Raw genomic sequence first — 14,061 nt, 5'->3', positions numbered from 1 at the left:
TGGGTGAGATAAGACATTGCAATGCCAGAGAAATGTTAGCATGTAGCAGCACAAACTGTGTCAGCCATTTTCTACTGCAGACACCACTGTACAGGATAGCCTACCTACATGTATTAACATGTGCTTAAAGCAACAGATGATTTCAAACAGAATTATAACAAATCTACTCAGTTTTTTACCAAGAACATCAAGGCATCCGTCTGTGGGGAAAACTTGTATGTAAAATTTACGATGTTTTATGCATCCTAAGGTTAGTGTAGATGGTGTTGATTCGGTAGCAACACCAACACTGTCGTAGTAATTAACTTAATTGTATGGTACGAACATATGCACGAGAAACAAAACGAATTACAATGCAACAGAGTACGCCAAGCTTACAAACAATACAACCCTGGCGTTTGTCACTAAATGAACTAATACAAATAAAAATGTCTTAGCTGGCATATGTATGTAACGTTCAATGATGAATATAAATTACTGAAATAAAGACGTCCAAAAGTAAGGGCATTTACAGAAAATATATGCTGTGAAATAGCTAGAAATTTCCATTCACTCAGAATAATGTATAAGGTGTCATGCGTTAAAAAGTTGTTATACGAATAAAATGCAAAGCTGACCAATCCCTCACGAACTTGAGTCTTTTATGCTCGAGTTGACATCATAAAATAAAATCGGTGTACAATATAATATAGCGGACCACAGAGTTTACACAAGACATAAAGGACTACGGAGTAAGATATGACATTCATAAAAATATAATGCATCAATTTGATAAATCAAATCAAAGTGCAACTTGACTCAGCTATATATGAAAGTTATAATAGATATAGATATATGAAGATGCCTTTGAAAAAGTTTGTGTAAGGATGGTATAAACCACAATCAGACTTCCGGCAAATCCATCAGCTGCACTAGCGTGTCTTGGACGATTTGCCAGACGTCCCACTGTTGTTTATACCAATTAAAACAATCGGGAAATAGCATCCGTGGCTTGTATTTACATTTTTAGCTCATCTGTGAAATTAAAGTTTAATTTAAAACTGGCTTATCTGACATTCTAAACTAGGTAACTGGGTTTAATCATACATAAAGCTTGTTAACACTCTAGAAACAACATTTTTTACTTGATCTTTATAAAACTTTGTCAGAATGTTTGTCTCTATTAAATCTAGATTAAGTTCAAAATTGGTTTACCTGGGGTCACAAAAACTAGATAACAATGTCAAATCATAGAAAAAAAAACTTCTTAACACTACTGACCACACTTTCCATTAGGTCTTCATAAAAATGTCAGAAAGTTTGGCTCAGTCAAATACTAGGGCACTGGGTCTATCACAGACATTGTTAACACTCAAACGGTCACATTTTCTACCTAATCTTCGTGAGACTTGGCCGGAAGGTTTGTCTGTTTTAAATGTAAGATAAATTTGAAACTAGGTCACGTAGGAAAAGACTCGGTAAAATCGTAGAAAAATCTTTTTGAACAGTTATGGAGACAACTTTTTCAATTTGATCATCATAAATCTTTGTCAGAATGTTTATCTGTATGAAATCTCGGTCAAGTTCAAAAGTGGGGTACCTGTCAGAAAACCTGATAATGATCTACCTGATGTACATAAAACTGTCTAATTGTTTCTCTCTGTGAAATTTATGTCACATGAAATGCTAGGTTATTTGGGTGTAAGAACTAGGTTAAGCGTTTAGGGCCCCCTGTGCACATGGAGCTCGTATTGGTATTCATGTCTTTCCAAAGGCTTTTCTGAAATTCAGCTCATGTTTATTAAAATCGTCGAAAGTAGCCGTATTTTTTAAAAAAAATCTTTCGTTGAAGCAGTATGTCACAACGAAAGCATTTTGAAATGTAACAGTTAGAAATCCTGGTCAATAACTTTATCATATAGCAGATATTCAATATTATTTTCCCAGTTTCCGACTGTCGAATACGTAGGTTTGTAACCGCAGTTTCGTGAGTGGTAGTCATGCTTCAAATAGTACAAAAAAACACGAATAAATTTCGCAGATATGATAGATATACACATTACTAAAATCTTACTGAAAGAATTCTTTCAGTTCTTAGATGAAGCGTTTTTAAAGGGCAAGGTAATGTTGTTTTGATGTTAATTCCATCTGCTTGGATTTCTTTAATCATTTAAAGAAGTGAAAGAATTTTCAAAATCGACTTAAAATGAGTAAGTTATGAGCATTTAAATATTTGATAAAAATGGCGGTCATTTTGTTTCTATGGCAACAAAAAACAAAATGGCGGATTTATTAAATTTCTAGACACATATTTGAATTGTATTTACTTATTTCTATAAAATAATTTCTCTAATTTTTTTAGCTATAATGAAAGAAATTACCATGTTTTACATCTAACAGTCAAGAAACATATAAAATTAATCTATTTTAAAGGTTATTTGCTAAATAAAGAATTCAGCAGTGTGTAAATGACGTCATAAACACACAAAATGGCTGCCTCCATGATCAGCAATTTTCTTAAATTTCAAACTGCCATTTCTTTTTCAATAGTGGTTGGATTTAAAAAAATCTTTATCCTTGTCCTTTAAATTTCTTGAGTGCTTCAGAAAATCATAATAAATATCTTACTATAGATCCTTAAAATAAATGGACAAAACAGATATAAAGACCCGCCCACGCTAACGTTTCATTGATGCCAGATCACAAATGTTTATACGAGAATAAACATATTCTTTCTATAAAAATACATAGTTCATATATGGTAGAAAAACAACAGAAAGTTAGATCCTCCACAATGATATGCTGAAATTATAATCAAAGCATCGGTGGTTATACTATAGGCCGAAGGTGAGTGCCCTAGCTTCTCAAAGCAGATGGACACCAAATATGAATGATTACTGAATAGTCTGTCAGATATAACTTTAAATCGATACCCAATTAAGTGTGGTTTTCATCCTGCATTTTAAACTTGGCTATCATAAAAACAATTAAAATGGTTTAAAATTTCTACTGGAATAGTCACCCATATTATGTATGGGCTGGAACAACTGATAGATCTACGACCTTCCTGGTATGGGCTACAATAGTTTTATAGATTATTTCTCTACAGCGTCATACTTTTCTCAAAAATCTTTCTCAAAAGTGATTTTTCACTTGATAGTTGCAAAAATAAAGAGTAGACTTTTAGAAAAGAAATGCCTTGTCCCTACCAGGAGTGGATAGGCTTTTGAATTGAAGGGTTTGACAGGTCTGAGTTAGTCAAACCCACGACGTAATTATTACTTTAATTTTATTTCAGTCTGGACGGACAGTACACAGATTGGGACTAAGTCCGAGGGTACGCTCTCTTGGAAAATTAAAAAGAAAATCAGTGTGACTAATATCTATGCAATCAGCTGCTCTATCATGCAATATCAGTTCTTTATTTTGTATTTTTTCAAATGTCAGTTCCGCCAATACAAATACCTTCCATAAGGTAGATAAATGTGTTTCAAAAGTGATTTAGATCCCATTAAAATGTCAATTTGATGCCCTCTTCAAAAAATGAAGAATTTCAATCAAGCAAAATATAAACAGGAGGCGTAAAAATGGCAACACGCGTTGGGGTGGACGTCGGAGTTGTGATCGAAGGTAGCACTATAGAGAAGAGAAGTGCGACATTATTCGCTGGGCTTGCGTTTGTTTTGGGTGTTATAACTGGATATACATTAAGAGGACTAAGAACTGCTTACTTGAAAAAGAAACACGAGTTTTTCAAAAGACAGGAGAAGAAAACAAGAGAGCAACTTATGAAATAGTAATCCTTCAAGGTACCCCAATAATTGTGTTTGATTTTTGTAAGTGATACATATTTTGCGACCAGTCTTAACCGAGTTGGGTCATTTTACATCGGTATTTCTCTATTTGTTTTTATTTGTTTTACGGTTTTAAGTGAAGACAAACTCATATATTTTTTTTGTATATAATACTGGATTTGTTGTCCTTTAATCTCAGTATTTCTATACTACATTATGATATTGCCACTCCAACGAGTCAGTATGTGCTAAATTATTTTTGCGGGCAGTGTAAAGATAGAATTGCTAGGTCGTTCATTCAGTATTTGTTTAGAGATACGTAAAACATGCCGGATGTATTGGATATTGAGATAGGGAAGGACGGTTTGGAGGTCGAGGCGAGTGGCACGGTCTTGGTTGTCGTCGCCGGGTTAACGTTTATAGCAGGATTAGCTATCGGTGGTGTGATAGGATTTAAGATGGGCAAACAAGTAGGCAAACGGGAATAACATGGATTCTGGTATTACATTGATCTTTACACTTCTCGCAATAAAAATAGACACAATACATTTATCTAATGAATTGAACACATTAATAAGATATGTTTATATAAGCGAACTTTATATTCTATTCTTGATGAAAAATGCGAAACGATACTTGTTAATATAGATCTATGTCAATACCCAAGTGTCTGTGCACTATAAAGTACTATGAGCAGGGGCTTGAACGCAGAACACTAAAAATACACATATATACATATAAATGGCTGGATTTGTCGTTGACTTTCAAATAAAATGGGAATGTTATAGGAATTACATGCTACTAGGCCAAGCGTCTCCTCCTAACCTCATGGTAGAGCGTCCGCGTCGAGTGCGGGAGGTCATGGGTTCAATCCCCGGCCGCGTCAAACCAAAGACGTGAAAAATGGTACACACGTACCAGTAGCTCCCTTGCTTGGCGCTCAGCATTAAAAGGGAAACTTCTTCCCTCATACCCTCGTGGCGTTGGATTCCATCAGGAATGAGGTGCCGAGAGCGATTAATATAAGTTGTAGAACTTGCTCCACAGTCGACCTATAACTAATTAGTATAAACTAACCTCTTAAATTCGATCTTTGATGATTAAACTAGGTCATAATTATACGTGTCTCTCCTTGTTCATTTCTTTATAAGTCAAATACTACTTATTGATATAATCGGAAAAAGTACTTTATATCTCAATTGTGTGTTCATTCAGGAAAAGTATACCTTAAACCTCTCTTGACATATTGTGAACGGACATGTTCAATTGGCTGGAATAGTGGATATAACTTTATATCCCAGCTTCGTCTAAATAGGCATTGTAGGACTACAGGACTAATATATTATCTGTAGCCCCTCTCTGTGTATTTTGAGAGATAATTTAAATACGTGTCCCTGTAAATCATAACAAAATGTACGTCTTTGCTGCGTAGCACCACTAGCGCTGTGTTCTTTACCCTTTTGTCATTTTTTTTCAGGTACTGTCAAAACCAGTACCATCTGGCGTGCAGAAAACACAAAACTTACATAGAAGAACATTGTTCAAAATAGAATTTCAACGATCATTATGGAGGATTTATAGAGAAACATTTAGCGACGACAGTAGAAGTTGTGGCATTCACACAGGACGGTTGATTTGATGTTAATTGACAAAAATGTGATAGTGATCTTTAAATTTCCAACTAAGTGCACATAAATACTTTGACATAAAAAACTGTGATACTGTATCATTTTGTGCCGTTTATACGCATTTTTTGTGAAAAATTACATTTGTCTAAACTCTTTTACCATTATTTGGTGGCTTATTTCTTGTTCAGTAATGAACACGGTATGCTGTAATTGTGATATTCCGGCTAGATGTTATTTATTTCTTCATTCCTTGTTTAATTATAGGTCAGTTAGCCATAATTTATCACATGTGTATGTGCGTACTAGAGCATACACTCTATCTCAAAATATTTCAGCTAATAATAGCCTCTCTATTATTTCAGTATAGTAATACTATTTATATGGCCGTTTCATAGAAGTCTTTTAAAGTCCACATTATATTATTGTTTTGAAAATGAAGAAAAAGAGGAATTAAAATGATATTTGTAGTTTTAGGCGTTTATATCAGTATAATCCTGCCACATCACCATTTTTGTTTTTTCCCCCCAAAAATAAAACCACATGTGCTTGGATTTGTTTAAAACCAAACTAAGTCACACTGACATTAGAAGGTAAATTACATGCAGGGTTTTCTCTACCTGAGGGACAGCGGGAAATGAACCGAGCCGGCTTGCGAGGGTTTCGTGTCAATTTCCGAGGGAGGGAACACCAGTCCTGTTATATAGGATCAGTTACTGAAACATTTGAAAGATAGTGTAAATAATAAAAATGCGCATGTAGTTTAAGAAGTCATAATATAACGTCAATGTTCTTGACTCCTAATGTTTTTGAAGTCAGTAAGTCAAAGGTCACGATCATAGTGACCTAAAATTCAACTGTTTTTAGCTCACCTGTTACGTAGTGACAGGGTAAGCTTTTTTGATCGCCCTTCGTCCGTCGTCCGTCCACAATTCCTTGTGAACTCGATAGAGACCACATTTTGCAATCAATTTTAATCAAACTTGCACATACCTTGTATTGATTTAATATCTCGGTTCCTTTCGAAAACTGGCCAGATCCCGTCATGGGTTCCAGAGTTATGGCTCCTTAAAGTGTCAAAATTTGCTATTTTTGGCTTGTGAACACGATAGAGACCACATTTTGCAATCAGCTTTAAACAAACGTGCACACAACTTGTATTGGCATAATATCTCGGTTCCTTTCGAAAACTGGTCAGATCCCATCATAGGTTCCAGAGTTATGGCCCCTTAAGCTATTAGACCCGTAATAGAGTGTATTCAATTCCTACCATTAACCTACTTCGACTGAAATTTTCAGGTTCAAGCCCCACTGGGACCAAAATTTTTTTCCATTATTTTCCTTTTTTCTAGTACGTTTTTACTTCTTTCAATACTTATTACTGATTTATTGTACAAAAGTGGTAAAATTTCATTTGATAAGCAATTTCTTGCTGTTCAAAGTGAGTTTACCTAGAGCTGAAACACAAGGGGCCCTAAGACATCTTTAGAAATACTGAGTTACATGCGGTAAAAGTTCTCTATTTTGCCTTCACTCTTTAAATTACATATTGTGAAAGAAATGTAGGTAGGTTTTACTTCTGCCCCAAGGTTATTTTTTAATGAAGTGAGCAAAATTCAAAACAGATCCGCAGAATTCGACCTTAACTCTTCAGTGTTGGAATTAGAATTCTGTCTCATTAAATCCGTTTACTTGAGGCACCCTAGAAAAAATGATATTGACTGTTTTATTTTTGTGATTTATAATTGTTTGCCAAATAGTTTGATGTTTCTTTTATCAAAATTAATGGTATAATAAATTCTCTGCAAACGTTTTGGATAGTGGCCATCACTTTAAAATTTGTCTCTACGCCTCAGTCACAATCAAATGCATACTTTTTAGGTGCTCCATGTTATACACCCAAATTTAAAAGTGCATGTTTATATATTCTGTCTTCAGCACTTCAGGAGTTACATATCACTACCCAGTTGCAGGTAAAACTACTATCAGGTAGCTGATGTACATTTAAAACGAACGCCATGCTGTCCAATAACAGAAAAAAGGCCAACATTCAGCGTTATATTGTTTCACCTTAAAAAATGTGCTTTTTGTCTTTTCATTTTAAATAAAACCCGAACCAACAAGACCTTTTTGTGCTGTTTGGTTTACAGGAAAATTCGTCTTCTTTCAGCTGCAAGTTATTTCAACTGTCTATGTCACCCACAACAGAAGCTATGTACTGAAGACTGACATGACCGTTTTGTTATATATTTTGCCTTTTTACTCTTCCTCATATCAGATATGTGATTTCATTATAAAATAATTCTTTTTTTACTGTCTTATTTGTCTCTGTGTGAACTTCAGTCTACCTTCTTCTGAAAATAATAGCATTCTTTCAGGTGGAAGTTTCTTATCTCCTCAAGTTTGACTCTGAACAGACAATGATAAATGCGCCAATTTTTTTGTCCTGTCCGTAGACACCTATTTTCTTTGTGAAGGATGCAATATTAGAGTTTAATCACTGTTGCTATGAAAGCTGCTAGGATAGTGTCTAAGTTGATAAACATTAGACGGAATTAAACTGGGTTATATAGATATAAATAGTTGTTGAATTGCAAAATGTCTTGTCCGTAGACACATGTCTTGTCCGTAGACACTAAAGAAACGAAGGTTTTTTGACAAATATCATTTATAAAATCATACTGGAGCTATTTATCAAGTTTCAATGATACACCACACTTAATGTTTATACAAAATATAGAATAAATATATTTCTAATGAAACTTACTTCTTCCAAATGCAAAATGTTACCCATTTATTCTTGTGTGTACAATCTGAATCTGAGAAGTACAATGGATATAGAATATGTTTTAATCTTATACATGACTTATATATATGTTAAAAGCTATCAAAAAAGGAATAATACATTTCTTTCTAACCCTCCCTTTGTTATGGCAAAAACAAGTCATGCAATTATGGTGTCTACGGACAAGACATTACGCAAATACTATTCAATATATTTTCTGTTTTCAATAAAAACTAGCAATGGACCTTAGAAATATATCAAGAGTTCTTTGAAATAAATCAAGAGACTCTGAAATGCAAAAAAACCCCAATCTTTTACAAGTTAGTAGTAAAACAGAAGGAATGAGAAGATAGAAGCAAAATCATTTGACATTTGGTCATATTTTAGTGGAGTATGATCTATTGTTAGACATGGTGTGGGCTGTCCACTTTCAACTTAAACATTTTGTTATAATCCACTCAATATGGCATATTTCTGTGCTCTTCAGGGCCAAGATATAATGGTGATTGGTTTTCAAGATTTCATTCTATTCATTTGCCGATCAACTTTTATTCTGTAACTGACTGAAATCACATAAAATTGAAGCAGTTTAAAACATCTTAAAAAAGAAATTACAAGCAATTTACTATGTGATTAACGTAGTCTCCTAGCAGCTTTCTCCCTTTCAAAAATGAGAGCTATTTAGATTTGTTTGTTTTTGGGGGGTTAATGCCCTTTTTCAACAGAATTTCAGTTATGTAAATTAACAATTGTTAATTGATTCTGTACTGTACAAACATGTTCTCTGCAAGTAACTGCCAACTTCCAAACATGCATCAGAGGCAGAGGTCTAGAATTTTGAAATCATAGTTTGATTTACGATTTGATTTAATAACATTTGTTCCAGTATTTTTTTAAGAAAATAATATTAATATAGGTGATAACATGAAAAAAAGAAGTAAATGTGATAAAAAGATAGTTAAAAAACTTTGTCTCCAGTCATACTATCTTACATAATGGAAAAAGGTCAATATTAATCAAAAATATTACTGGCTAGAAAAAGATAATGTATCTTGGAAATTTTAAGAAAAAAGCATAATATGTAAGTCATTAGCTGACTCAAAACTAAGTGATAAAAACTTATCACAGTGAACATTTAATTATTCTGTAAACAGGTTAAAATTCACAGGAATTTTATTTTGCAGGACTACTTAAAATATTAGTATGAGTTATAACATAAATGGATCTCACAGAATAAATGTCATGAGTATTTTACAACATACAGCTATTTAAGCAGTCAGCAAGGGAGTTTGTTTCATTAGTTTTCCATTTAAGACACAGTTGTAATCTTGTTAAGATGTTGTTCGTGAGCTATAAGTTTAACAAGTTCTTCCTACTTTTTTAATGTTTCTACTTTAATGAACATGTTTAGATGAACTCATAGAGTTCTTCATGTTAAACTTTGTGTTTATACTTTTTTACCATTTCTTGACTGATATGGTTGATAACAGCATGTAAATATATTTGCCTCAACAAAGTCTAGTCAGGTGGTTTCTTCCACCATCCAATTTCAGGAAGATTGTGGTTTATTTTGTTTAGTTGAGGTTAAAAGTTATTACAGATAAATAAACGTAGTCTAAATGGTGTACATAACAGGCTGCAAGGTCAGTTCTTCAGCCCATTAAATGCATGAGCATTGATCAGAAACATTATTACTCTATCTGTCTTTTAGACAGAAATTATGGTCAAATGTCTTGTCCGTAGACACCAAGCTGAAGGAGATTTTTAACAGCCTATTTCAGTGAGGATCCTTCCAAGTATCACTATTTTTAGTATATAGTGAAATATGAAAACAATTAGTCCTAATTTATGTAAGCAATAGCACAGAACTTGTCACATAATGACATTTTGATTTAGTCACAGTTGTTCAAATCCTTCAATTATTCGAAGACACATTCCGAAGACCGTCAATTATACTTCTTTTCATAAATTTGTTTGTTATTTACTTGTTCTTGGTCATTTTAAACATAAAAAGTTCAACAGAACTAAAAGACTGTCTTCTAATACCTATGTAGAAAGCACTTGGCGATGATGTCTTGTCCGTAGACTTTTTGGGTAAATTTCGGCTTTCATTTTAAAATTGCGATATCTCTGCCAAACATAGTCGTAATCACAAAAATGAGACCATTATTTGAAGAGAAATGACTGAATTTTTAGAAAATAACATATTTGAGTTGAATAAATGCATTTCAAAAGGTATGCAAAAACTGAAAGCAAGTAGAAAACAAAAATTTCTAGAATTTTGAACTTCAAAAGAAGATAATAACTACAAATCTTTGTGTAATTTATTAGTTTTTTTTTGGGTTTTCTGCATTACTTTTATGTACCTTATCATGTGGTAACAATTTTGTTGGGTCTCAAAGAGTTATTTGAATAAAACAGTCCTTTAAAAATGGTCATGTCTGTTTTATTTTTTCCCTGAAGATTCATCTTAATATCGAAAAAAAAATATTGTCGAACTATCAGACAACGACAACTACCATTGTTTTTGTAGAACCAAGGTATATGGTAAATTAACATTTCAAAATAAAAGAGTTTTACAAACTTTTATTTTTGACCCCAAGTGAAACAAAAAAATGCATTTGATTGTGACTGAGGCGTCTACTTGAGCTTGAGGAATTACCATAAACTATACAAAGATTATAAAAAACGGTACGGTAAAAGTTGTTTAAAAAATGCAACACAGTGCGAAACACGGTCGACTTTAAGAATATACCAAACAGATTCCATTTTTAGCTCACCTGAGCACAAAGTGCTCAAGGTGAGCTTTTGTGATCGCCATGTGTCCGGCGTCGTCCGTCGTCAACAATTTTACTGTTAACACTCTACAGGTCACAATTTTAGCCCAATCTTAATGAAAGTTGGTCAGAATGTTACCCGCAATAAAATCTTGGACCAATTCGATATTGGATCATCTGGGGTCAAAAACTAGGTCACCAGGTCAAATCAAAGGAAACGCTTGTTAACACTCTAGAGGTCACAATTTTGGCCCAATCTTAATGAAACTTGGTGAGAATGTTACCCTCAATAAAATTTTAGACGAATTCGATAGTGGGTCATCTGGGGTCAAAAACTAGGTCACCAGGTCAAATCAAAGAAAAAGCTTGTTAACACTCTAGAGGTCACTATTTTGGCCCAATCTTAGTGACACTTGGTCAGAATGTTACTCTCAATAAAATCTTGTACAAATTCGATATTGGGTCATCTGGGGTCAAAAACTAGGTCACCAGGTCAAATCAAAGGAAAAGCTAGTTAACACTCTAGAGTCCACATTTATGGTAATATCTGTATGAAACATGGTCAGAATGTTTATCTTGATGATCTTTAGGTTAAGGTCAAAATTTGGGTCAAGTTGGATCAAAAACTAGGTCACCAGGTCGAAAAATCAAAGGAAAAGCTTGTTAACACTCTAGAGGCTATATTTATGACTGTATCTTCATGAATCTTGGTCAGAAAGTTAACCTTGATGATCTTTAGGTCAAGGTCGAATCTGGGTCATGTGGGATCAAATACTAGGTCACCAGGTCAAATCAAAGGAAAAGCTAGTTAGCACTCTAGAGGCCATATTTATGACCGTATCTTGATGAAACTTGGTCAGAATGTTACCCTCAATAAAATTTTGGACGAGTTTGATATTGAATCATCTGAGATTAAAAACTAGGTCACCAGGTCAAATCAAAGGAAAAGCTTGTTAGCAATCTAGAGGCCACATTCATGGCTTTATCTCTATGAAACTTAATCAAGTCAAGTTCGAATCTGGATCATGTGGGATCAAAAACTAGGTCACCAGGTCAAAAAACAAAGGAAAAACATGTTAACACTCTTTATGATCTTTAGGTCAAGTTCGAATCTGGGTCATGTGGGGTCAAAAACTAAGTCACTAGGTCAAACCAAAGGAAAAGCTAGTTAACACTTTAGAGGCCACATTTATGACATCTTAATGAAACTTGGTCAGAATGTTAATCTTGATGATCTGATCCTTAGGTCCATAGGTCAGGTGAGCGATAAATATTACTATAATGGGTCCAGTGCCTTAAAGGGCCAAACTTGGCTATTTTGACTTTTGCAGCCATATAGAGACTTCATTTATGGTTTGATTTGATACAAATTTGCAAAATATCTTCAACAACAATAAATCTTGGATTCCATGATGAATCTGTCAGACCCAATCATAGGTTCCGGAGTTACGGCCCCTGATTGATCCCTGAAAGAGCCAAAAATTTGTTAATTTTTACCTTGTGAACACGATAGAAGTGACATTTTATATTTGATTTTAACGACACTTACACACAACTTAAGTCACAATAAGATCTCGGTTCGTTTCGAAAACCAGCTAGATTCCATCACGGGTTCTAGAGTGGCAACATTTTCTATTTGGCCCTTTCAGTCGTATAGAGGTTTCATTTATGCTTTGATTTGATACAAACTTGTACAGAATGATTATCTTGATGATCTCTAGGCCTGGATCGAAACTGGGTCATGTCTTCATGACAGTTGGTCAGAATGTTTATCTGGATGATTTCTAGGCCACGTTTGAAACTGGGTCATATGGGGTCAAAAACTAAGTCACCCGGTCAAATCAAAGGAAAAGCTTGGTAACACCATTGAGGCCACATTTATGATCCAATCTTCATAAAACTTGGTCAGAATGTTTATGTTGATGATTCCTAGGCCAAGTTTGAAACTGGGTCATATGAGGTAAAAACTAGGTCACCTGGACAAATCAAAGGAAAAGCTTGTTAACACTCTTGTTCATTTGATGTGCATGAGACTTGGTCCGAATGTTTGTCTGCATGAAATATCGGATGAATTTTATGTGGTTAATGTTGGGTCAAAAACTAGGTCACCAGGTCAAATCAAAGAATAAGCTTGTTTACACCATAGGGGGCACATTTTTTTATCTATCTTCATAAAACTTGGTCGAAATGTTTTGTTATCATGAAGTCTTGGATTATTTCAAATCTGGGTCACGTGGAATCAAAAAACTAGGTCACTAGGTCAAATCAAATGAAAAGCTTTAATACACTCTAGAGACCACACTTTTTTGCTCCAATCTTCCCGAAACTTTGTCAGAATGTTTGTCTTCATAAAATTTTAGACAAGTTCGAATCTGGGTCATGTGGGGTAAAAAACTAGGTCACTAGGTCAAGACAAAGAAAACGCTTGTTTACACTAGAAAAGCCACGTTTTTTGATCCAATCCTAATGAAAATTGGTCAGAATATAATTATGTCTCCATAAAATCACTAGGTAAAACATGTTTACACTGTTATGGTGTGTTACTCAGATAAGCGACCTAGGGCCATCTTGGTCCTTTTGTTTATCAATAACCACTGTATGACATTCAAACTTTTATGATGATTACAAATACTCAGTGGTAAATCCTAATGTTTTAGGGGTTATATAGTAGGTCGAATGTTTATATCACAGTGGCTGAAAATGTCTCCTATCAATAATGGAAGAATGTTGGATCTACGATAGTCTGCATAAGATAATAACTTATAAAAAAGTAGGCCTAATTGTTTAAGGGGAACCGTTTTAGCTCGACTATTCGAAGAATAGTCTAGCTATTCTACTCATCCTGGCGTCGGCGTCGGCGTCACACCTTGGTTATTTTTTTGCATGCAAGTACATACAGCTATCATATAAAGGCATATAGCTTTGAAACTTATTTTTTCTTTTTCTAGGTCAATTACCAACCTCACTGGGTCAAGTTCCTTAACTCTGACATGTATTTTGAGCAAATTATGCCCCCTTTTGGGCTTGGAAAATTCTGGTTAAGGTTTTACATGCAAGTTACTATCTCCAAAACTAATGCAGATATTGAAATGTGTCTTCGG

General features: G+C 34.2%; 1 long non-coding RNA gene across 1 annotated transcript; it reads left to right on the top strand.

Moving 5' to 3' along the window:
* Positions 1 to 3,810: 3,810 nt before the first annotated feature.
* On the top strand, positions 3,811 to 5,868 carry LOC123544974 (uncharacterized). The gene is made up of 2 exons (XR_006685219.2): positions 3,811 to 4,272; positions 5,251 to 5,868. It is a non-coding gene; the product is annotated as an uncharacterized LOC123544974 (long non-coding RNA).
* Positions 5,869 to 14,061: the final 8,193 nt, after the last annotated feature.

This window comes from Mercenaria mercenaria, chromosome 1 (assembly GCF_021730395.1).
Source record: "Mercenaria mercenaria strain notata chromosome 1, MADL_Memer_1, whole genome shotgun sequence".
Classification (NCBI taxonomy): domain Eukaryota; kingdom Metazoa; phylum Mollusca; class Bivalvia; order Venerida; family Veneridae; genus Mercenaria; species Mercenaria mercenaria.
Note: the sequence above shows the minus strand (reverse complement) of the source record. Positions and strands in the feature narration are given on the sequence as shown.